The 9,110-nt window shown below is 42.8% G+C and overlaps 1 protein-coding gene across 1 annotated transcript in view; it reads left to right on the top strand.

Moving 5' to 3' along the window:
* The window catches only part of LOC146334719 (SLAM family member 5-like), a 29,682-nt gene extending 22,911 nt beyond the window's left edge, over positions 1 to 6,771 (top strand). The window contains exons 9-10 of the mRNA XM_084824811.1: positions 4,299 to 4,380; positions 4,505 to 6,771. The gene's annotated coding sequence lies outside the window, so the exon portion shown is untranslated. The remainder of the gene's footprint in view (positions 1 to 4,298; positions 4,381 to 4,504) is intronic.
* Positions 6,772 to 9,110: the final 2,339 nt, after the last annotated feature.

Genomic DNA, 9,110 nt, shown 5'->3' on the forward strand with positions numbered 1-9,110 from the left:
GCACATTGTTTTTATAGACATTGTGGCACATATGAAACGGCTCCTCCTCCCCCTCCCGTGTGGGGTTGCAGTCCTCAACATTTCTTTTCTCAGCACCATTGTTTATAATACAAGAACTGGGTTATAGGGTAGCCGTGATAAGCAGAGAACAGCAGAGAACAAGATATACAATTGTATGACCTTTGACAAGACAAGGAATTCCTTTGTCTCGTCAGCTTACAACAATATATTCAAGGGAGAAAGAGCTCAGCAAGAACATGAAGCATGAGACTGCATGAGGCTACTTAGTCTGACCCCCGATATGGCTGCTACATTCCCCCCTTAAATGCATAATTTCATTACAATTATAGCATTTCTGATAACCATACAAAGCTTTTTGTGACATACATATTACTTAGCCTCTTGTTGGGCTATTAGAGCGTAGAGGGCAGCAGTTTTACTAGCTGAGACATAAAACAGATTGGTTAAACAGCGCATAAGACAAGGAACACAGAGACATAACAGTATCTCTATGAACAACACTGGTAGAATTAGGATGAACAATGCTTCAAGCCAGCTAAGATCTGGAAGCCAAGGGGTTAACTAATTTAGCTAATTGTTTTGTCTTATTGTTTTGTTAGCTACTATATTGTGCAGCTTGTTGATCTGTTCATTTACAGCATTGCCATTATCAGTTAAGTTAAAACAACAGAGCTTTTGGTGTGTCTCACAACTTAAATGATGAAGAAGGAAGAGGTAATCTATACCAGCTCTATTTTCTAGAACTGCACCTCTTAGATCACGCAACTCTTTATTTAACAATGACAATGCTCGTGAGGTGGCATTTATGCTTTTGGCTAAGCTGCAAGCTAACCGGTTGATCTTTAGACCATCAGCTAAGGCTAAACCTGGAACTCTAACCAGTGACATTGCTAAGGCCAATTTTTCTGAGTCAGAATATAACTGCACGTGACTATTACAATTTTTAGTTAGTTGGAGTGCTCGAGGCTGCCGTCGACGGATTTTCTCGGGCCACAGGGGAAGAATTGGCACCAGTTCAATTGGCGGCTGAGGCAACATGGGTGGTTATTAGACAAGTTGGCAGGAATGAATGACCAAGTGCGGGAACTACCTGTCTAAACCCATCCATGAGGCAAAAGCATGTGGGCATCATTAAAAGATATGTTTTGAATTTTATTACAGTGGAAGGGGGCCAGGGATAGCTTTATATTTTCTGGAAAAAAATTTGACAATTAAGCATTCCTGCACACGTAGCATTTGTTTCAGCAACGATGGGGGTGCATAGAGTGAACTCTGCAGGGGGTAGGATCTTTGCAACCACGCCCCAATTAGCATTTTGGGAATAAGTTAAACTTACACCATAAACTCTTAACATGGTATCTTTTTGAATTTTCCCAGGATGTCTACAGACAGGTATTAGGCAAGAGCTAATAAGCCTGTTTGCAGGTATACCTCTTGGCAAACAAAAATGTTTTATTCTCGTGATGTTAGCCAGGTGAAGCCAGTAATTATCAGCAAATCACTGGGACAAACTTCTCCTTCCAGGGGCAGACCCCCCCTTTTTGCACCTTATTAAGGAGACACAATGCAACACTACTAACACTACAACACGCATGTTTGATCTTCTTTGGGATCTGACCGTACGCTGGGCAGCTATTCACCTGGCAAGCTGCAGTAGGGTCTAGTCCCCTTCTTCAATTCTCCAGTTGCAGGTCTGACCGTACGCAGGGGGACAGTCTCCCGGTGTGTCCACAGTAAGGTCTAGCCTGAGTCTTCTTACTGCTTTTTCAGAATGATTTTTAAAGGATTTTCAGGATTTCTGTTTACAGTCTACTCTCCCCCTCTCGCTCTCTTGACTCGTGTCCAATGTATCCAGGGTTTAACTCCAGCTGCTTTCATAGCTGCGGGGGTGGAAAGTATGACAGTTTTCAGTCCTCTCCATCTGGGAGTCAAAGGGTTATTTTTCCCTCTTTAACTCATACTTTAACTCTTGGTTGGAAAGGATGAACTTCTGTGATGGGAATTGGGACCTATTTTCTAAGACAAAGCGACGCTGGGCTTGAAGAACTTCGCCCAGTGTTTGGACTTCTTGTTTAAGGCTAACGTTTGCTTGCTCTTGGTGCCGCTCCAATGTCAATCATGAAGTCAATGTCACGGCCCCTCTCAGGCTGTCTCCCTCTTCGCCCATTCTGGCCCCTTTGGTTTTCTCCTTTGTAGTTGATTTATTTTATTTGGGCATTCATGCCACTAATGTCTATCTTGTCCACACTGGGCACACTGGTTCTTTTTTAAGAATCTTCTGCCTCTGCCGGGTCTTCTTCTTTTCTTCTTTCGTCCATGTCTTCTTGGGCCTCTGGGTCGAGGGGGGTGTACTGGCGATAGGCATCTGAAAGACGCTCCAAGGACGCTCTGGGGCCTCGGTGGCACCTTGCAGCACTTTAGACACTTTGGTCATATTAACTGACTTCTTCGTACCTGCCTTTACGGCTTTTAACAGCAGGGTTTGATACTGGGTGAGGCGCTCTAGCCCCACTTGTGTTTTGGGATTCCAGCGGGGGGGGGGGTACTTACAAGGAGACTTTATCAGGTAACTTACAGCACACAGGCGTACTTAATGGTTGGATCAGACAGCTTCTCTGAACCACGAGCTATTGGGCTAAATGGGTTTTTATACCATACATGTTACCCATGAGGCAGCACAACACTAGCAAGCATTTTCAGCATAGGCTAGAAGTGTTTGGTTCTCAGGCACAGCTTCCTGTAAACAACTTCGCTTCCCAAAGTGCTTGATAACACATTTTATTTATTAGTATGGGAAGACAAGTTTTTTCTCTTTCTTTTGCTTTCTTTTTCTTTGCTGATCTGCCTGTATTGCAGATCATGTTTCAAACTTTTTACATAAAACTTTCTGCTCCATGCACCAGCCTTGTCTCTTTATTTGTCTTTTTCAAGTTAAACTCACTTACTTAAACCTTTCTGCCTTACACTAGTCCCAATGACACACATTTGGGATAGGCTCTTCTTTTCCTTCTAGTTACATTTTCTTTATTTTAAAGAACTATTACATTGTTGTGGCTACTTTACCCCAGGTAATAAGCTCCAGGCACAATCAGCTGCTTTTAATTTATCCTGGGGGCAACTATGGCCACGCTTCTTTTCTACAAATGTTTTTTCTTTGCTTCTTGCCTTTTCTTTCTTCTTTTTTTCCTCCCTTCTCTATCTGTCTGCTACTTTCTCTATTCCTTTTTTTCTACTTGCCTTTGTCTTTTTTCCTTGTCATGCATCGGGAACCACACTATCATTTGGAGTTGCAACACTAATCTGCAAATATCACATATATTTTATGATATCTAAGAAATCATAAAATATACACAACAAACTTTTTCTGCAATTTAACACAATGAATGGAAAACAATTTTTGCATGGTAAGGCATGATGGAGCAGATCCAGCAGAGAACAGCAGAGAACAAGATATACGATTGTATGACCTTTGACAAGACAAGGAATTCCTGTGTCTCGTCAGCTTACAACAATATATTCAAGGGAGAAAGAGCTCAGCAAGAACATGAAGCATGAGACTGCATGAGGCTACTTAGTCTGACCCCCGATATGGCTGCTACAGTATTACGAATTTGCTATTAAGTTCAGAATTGATTGGGAGCTTTGAGCATGTGCAGTAAAGTGCAGTACCCAGATTCCTTCCCCTGTACATTTTCAGTTGTCTTACCACCTAGACCCCCCCCCCAAAAAAGCTTACTTGAAGCACTTTCATTAGCTGCTTCCCTCATCGTCTCTGCTGCCCCCTCAGCTCTGGATCCAAGGAGGAGGGCTCTGTGGGTCCGTCTTCATATCAGCGAACAGTGAAGTGAGTATATCTCACATGGCATCATCATGCAGGCTGGCCACATGACAACAATGACTCAGAAAGGGGGCACATCTCATGGTGACACATGACATCATACTGCACTATGCAATTCCAGACTACAGCTCCCAAGATGCACCTTGATATTCCACATGCGTAAAAGCTCATATATGCGAAACAAGATTTCAGATTAGAGGAGAACCCTCCTCTGAGCTCACATGACCAAATCCATTAATTTCTGAGTAAATAACAAATTCATTTGGGATAAGTTCGCCCATCATTCATTGTAAATTCTTTTAAATTTCTGTATAGTATAGTTTTTATATTACGTTATTATTGTGTTGCATTGGGGGTTTTAATTCTTGTGAACTGCCCAGAGTGCTTTGGCTATATAGAAATGAAATAAATGAAATGAAAACGATGTCCCGCTCTGCAGCTGTGGCCTCCACCATGACGGAGGAGGGGGTCTCTCCTGAGCTTCGTTATGCGGAGATCACAGGGAGGAGGATGATGCCCAGGTGAGCCGATTCTGCACTGCGCTGGAAATAATTGATTCACTTAGGTGGAACTCATGAGGCTGTGATAGGGCACAGGCTATTAGGAAAGGAATTTACTTTTTCCCACTTTCTTTTTTCATTTCAGGAACCTGATCCATTCTCTGCACCCGCAGAACACAATTCCAAAACAAAGTCTCCAGTTGTCTACACCCCAATCCATACACCCTCATTTGCAGGTCATCCAAACTAGGCAAAACTCTAATAGTTGAAGCCAAAGTTTATTGGGGTTAGTCATCTCCCCACCCCCCACCCCCAGTCCTTGCAATGCCAGAGCTCATCCCTGGAACAGATAGAGAACTAGTCTGGTGTGATGAAGATTAGGACCAGAAAGACCTGAGTTCAAATCCTTGCTCAGCCAGGAAGATTTGGGCAATCCACTGTCACCCAACCTGCCCTACTCTGCAGGGCTGTGTGTTAACCATAAACTTCCCCAAGTTCCTTGACGGGAGAATGGGTGCAGATGTGACTGAAAATTTGATCTGATGACCTTGTATACAAATATTTAGGGATGCGTATGCTTAGCCTATTTTGCACAGCTTGTTCTCGCTTCTGTAGTGACAGCAAGGGGCTGTGCGGAGCGCTCCCTTTGAGCATTGGAAAAACGATTCAGCTTTGGAGACTTTGCAGAGATTGTAAGCATATCTGTTCAACCAAAAAGCCCAGCAACAGCTCGCTAGGGTTTCGGAGGGGGTCTTTTCCAGCCCTGCCTGGAGAGGGTGCCGGGATTCAGCCTGGGACCTACTGCTTGCAAAGCCAACTCTGAGCTATGGTCCCTTCCTCCACAAATAAAGTAAAATTCCAATCCGCATAGTTCTGAATAATGCATCAAACATGCTGCACCATTGGAGACTCATGTTCTCACAGTAGCTAGAATTAATCATGGCCAAAGGGGAAGAAAGAGAACTGAATTATGGCCCCTCTCCAGAAGATGCACAAAGGGGCAGTTTGGGAGACCAAAGTGGCCTGGTGCTTTATGTGGCCGTACCACACACCCTCCTCTGGTTCTTTTTCCCCTTCTCAGGAACAGAGGCCACGAGCCGTTATTTCAGCTGTTATTTCGCCCAGCCCATTAAGCACCAGAGCCACCGTCTGCAACCTGCAGCTCAGAGACCGTCCCAGAAGTGTCTGTCTAGCTCCGACATTTATCCGACCCCCTCTCCTCACCTTCGACTGTTCTCTTGCACTTCTATACGAGTGATGTGGTTCATGATTTCACAGGGCTGAAGAAAACGGCCTCCTTACTCCAAAGCAATCTTCATCAGGAGGGGTTTTCTGCAGGTTTTCCCAGCTAGTGTGGCCTGGAATTATGAGAGTTGCTGCCCAACACATCTGGAGGGCTCCAGCTTGGGGAAGTCAACTGGAAAACCGTCACCTGGAAAACATCAACTGGAAAACAGTCATCCTTTTAAATGTGCACTTCTGTGAATTTCGAATTGGAGTTCTCAGTCCAAAGCTACATACAAAAATGTGTATATGAGGGGAAAGTGCACATGAAAATGCATATATTCATGAAAATTACATTAAAATGCATTATATTTGGAAAATTGCTTGCAACACTCTGCATACTGGGCAAAATTGCAAATGAAAATACACAAATTAGAAGAAATGCACACAAAAATATGTACTCATTTACATGCAAGTTTTTTTTAATCTCCAAATTTTGGACAAATCAAAATTACAATTGGGACTATTCTCACAGTTTAGGATGAATCAAACCTAAAATATGTATGAATGAGAAAATGTACGAAATGAAAAAAAATGAGAAACGGAAAGAAACGGATTGACAGATGCTTTCGAACTGTGGTGCTGGAGAAGACTCTTACGAGTCCCCTGGACTGCAAGGAGGTCAGATCAGTCCATCCTAAAGGAAATCAACCCTGAGTGCTCATTGGAAGGACAGATACTGAAGGTGAAGCTGAAATATTTTGGCCACTTAATGCGAAGAGAAAACTCCCTGGAAAAGACCCTGATGCTGGGAAAGACTGAAGGCAAAAGGAGAAGGGGACGGCAGAGGATGAGATGGCTAGAGAGCATCACCGATGCAATGAATATGGACTTGAGCATATTCATTGAAGAAGAGCGCAGGACAGGAAGGCCTGGCGTGCTATGGTCCATGGGGTCACGAGGAGTCGGACACGACTGAACGACTGAACAACAACAACAAAAATACAGAATCATCAAAATATGCTGTCATTAAAAACAAACCAACAATCAAATACAGTGAAACAGCAGCATTCAGAAAATAAGAACATGATAGCTTTAACTTACATAGAAGTTTATAAATCACATTCCTAAGTAAAAAATGTACTCAGTGACTCAAATTTAAAAAGCAATTAAATCCTATATACTTTTACCTACGAGTATGTCCTATTGAACTCAGGCTTAATTCTGAGTAGACATTTATAGGATTGCATGGTAAATCATCAATAACTAATAACTCAAATATATGATCATAAAAAAATATGCTGTCATTAAAGGCAAGTAAAAAATGCCAACTGTCAAATATAACTAAACAGTAATATAAAATAATAGCATCCCATCCCATTAGTGTTTGGGGAAATTGTGCAGGATTAAGAACGTTTTTAGGTGTCAGCAAAAGGTGTGGGCTCCTGTCAGTTGCCCAACCATTCTCCCCAGGCAAGGGCTTCCAGAGTATGGGGGCCAGAACAGACAAGGCTCTGCCCAGCACCCCCAGATGATCTACGCTCTGTAAATGAGGGAACATGGGGCATCTGCAGATCCCAAAAGGATGGGGACATACCTATTGGAGAAGGAGCTCCCTATGGTATGAGCTCCACTAGTAAGGGCTGGGGCCTGATTCAGAACCCTCATTGTATTCTGACACAGTTTGCTCGACAGCCACAGGGCAGGATCAGCTAATGTAGCCCCACTCACTATAGAATAACTTATCTACAAAGGAAGTCTATAAAGAAATTAAACAAAAACACCTGTTATAGAATATGGAAGATTCACACACACACACACACACACACACAGAGAGAGAGAGAGAGAGAGAGAGAGCAAAACAATATATCAGTGGAAACAATAAATTCAGCACTTACAGCCTACAGGGCAATTTATTGGTTTTTCTGTGGCTCTAAGTGAATTTCCCGGGAGGCACGATGGAGCCCTCCTCTTGAAGAAGTGGGCTTTTTCCTCACCTTGCTCCTTCGGACATTGCACAACAACAGCAAGGGGAGGTAGGACTCTCTTTAGGAATGGAGGCACTTTCTTTGCAAGTACGAATGTGTGAGATGGTGAAAGACCTCACTAAAAACATGTGCAAAGTGCACAGCTACATCTCTTGAATATTCAACACATAATTCTGTAAGAGCAATGGAATTACAGTAGCATCATTTAAGTTTGTCATTCTTTGTCCACTGCAGGGGTGGAAATCTCCAACAAAAGATACTGTGGTTCCTTCCAGCCCACTGCAGTCACTCAGCTGCGGTCCTGTTTTTCTCTTCTCAGGATGTTCAAGGAGGCAACGGCTGCGATCTGTGCTAAAAGCAACACCGCAGTGATAATAAGAGAGCTTCGGCTATTGGGCGGTATAGAAATGAAAATAAATAAATAAATAAATAAATAACTCTCACCCAAGAGAGAAGGACATTTGGTCCTGTAGGGAAGAAGAGGGGAAGAGGGGGGGGGGAAGGAGAAATGTGCACATGCATGCACCTGCACGCGTGCACGCGCGCAAACACGTGTGAGCACACACACTAGGAATGGGGAAGAAATTTGTTTGCTTTGCATTTTAATACACACCAACCTAATTGGCATTTCCCAAACTAATACATGAACCAGAATGCAATTATCCTTCCATTTTTGCACCTCTCCTATTGTTACAAAAATGCATATATTTATTAACGGAGGAAATGCATAGAAAAAGTTATATGAATTTTTTACATGTTTCTAACAATATATGGAGATTTATTTATTCATTTATGAGTAAATCAGTGTATACCACTTAATATAATACAGTCGCTAAGCAGTTCACATAAAAATATTAAAAATCACATTTAAATACACTATTAAAAACAATTTCAGCTATAGTACCAATATAAATATAGTACCAATATAAATAGCATAAGAAATACACTATTAAAAATAATTCCAACTACACTAACAGTGTCAACATTTTGAACATGTTGTCTGCATAAAGAGCGCAGTTCTTGGGTTGGATCTGACCTGTCCCATTTACAGTGGCCCTCAGTCTCTCCTGGATCCCTTTCTCTCCTGTTCATGTCCCAGTGGCTCTCTCATTGAGGCCTTACCCATCAGGATTGCCATTATTAATTGTTCCGTTACGTATGTAGGAGCCTGTTGTGCAGAGTACACACAGATACTCGAGTCCGTCTAGTCTGACTTCCCCTCACTGTGCCAAATGCTGAGCACATTGAAGGAGATGCTCTTCTGATCAGCAGGATTGGTGACCAGGCAGGTGAAGGTGGGGCCTGAGATGTTGGGGTGCCATGACAAACAGAGATTCCTGCCATTATTGGAGAGATGGTACCAGTCTGAACCTTCTGCTTAAACCTCTTGGAGGGTTCCCCTTTTTCCAGGAGATGTTAAATTCCCCCTTTCCAGAGACCTGAAACGCCAGGGTCACGTTGCAGGCATCTGAAGTTTTGGAGGATACTTGCTGAAGAGTCTGCACCCCTCGACTGGCTCTGTTAAAAATGTGTAAAATG

Source organism: Heloderma suspectum, chromosome 17 (genome assembly GCF_057233095.1).
Source record: "Heloderma suspectum isolate Gila_16-S chromosome 17, 16-S_ref, whole genome shotgun sequence".
Taxonomy (NCBI): Eukaryota; Metazoa; Chordata; class Lepidosauria; order Squamata; family Helodermatidae; genus Heloderma; species Heloderma suspectum.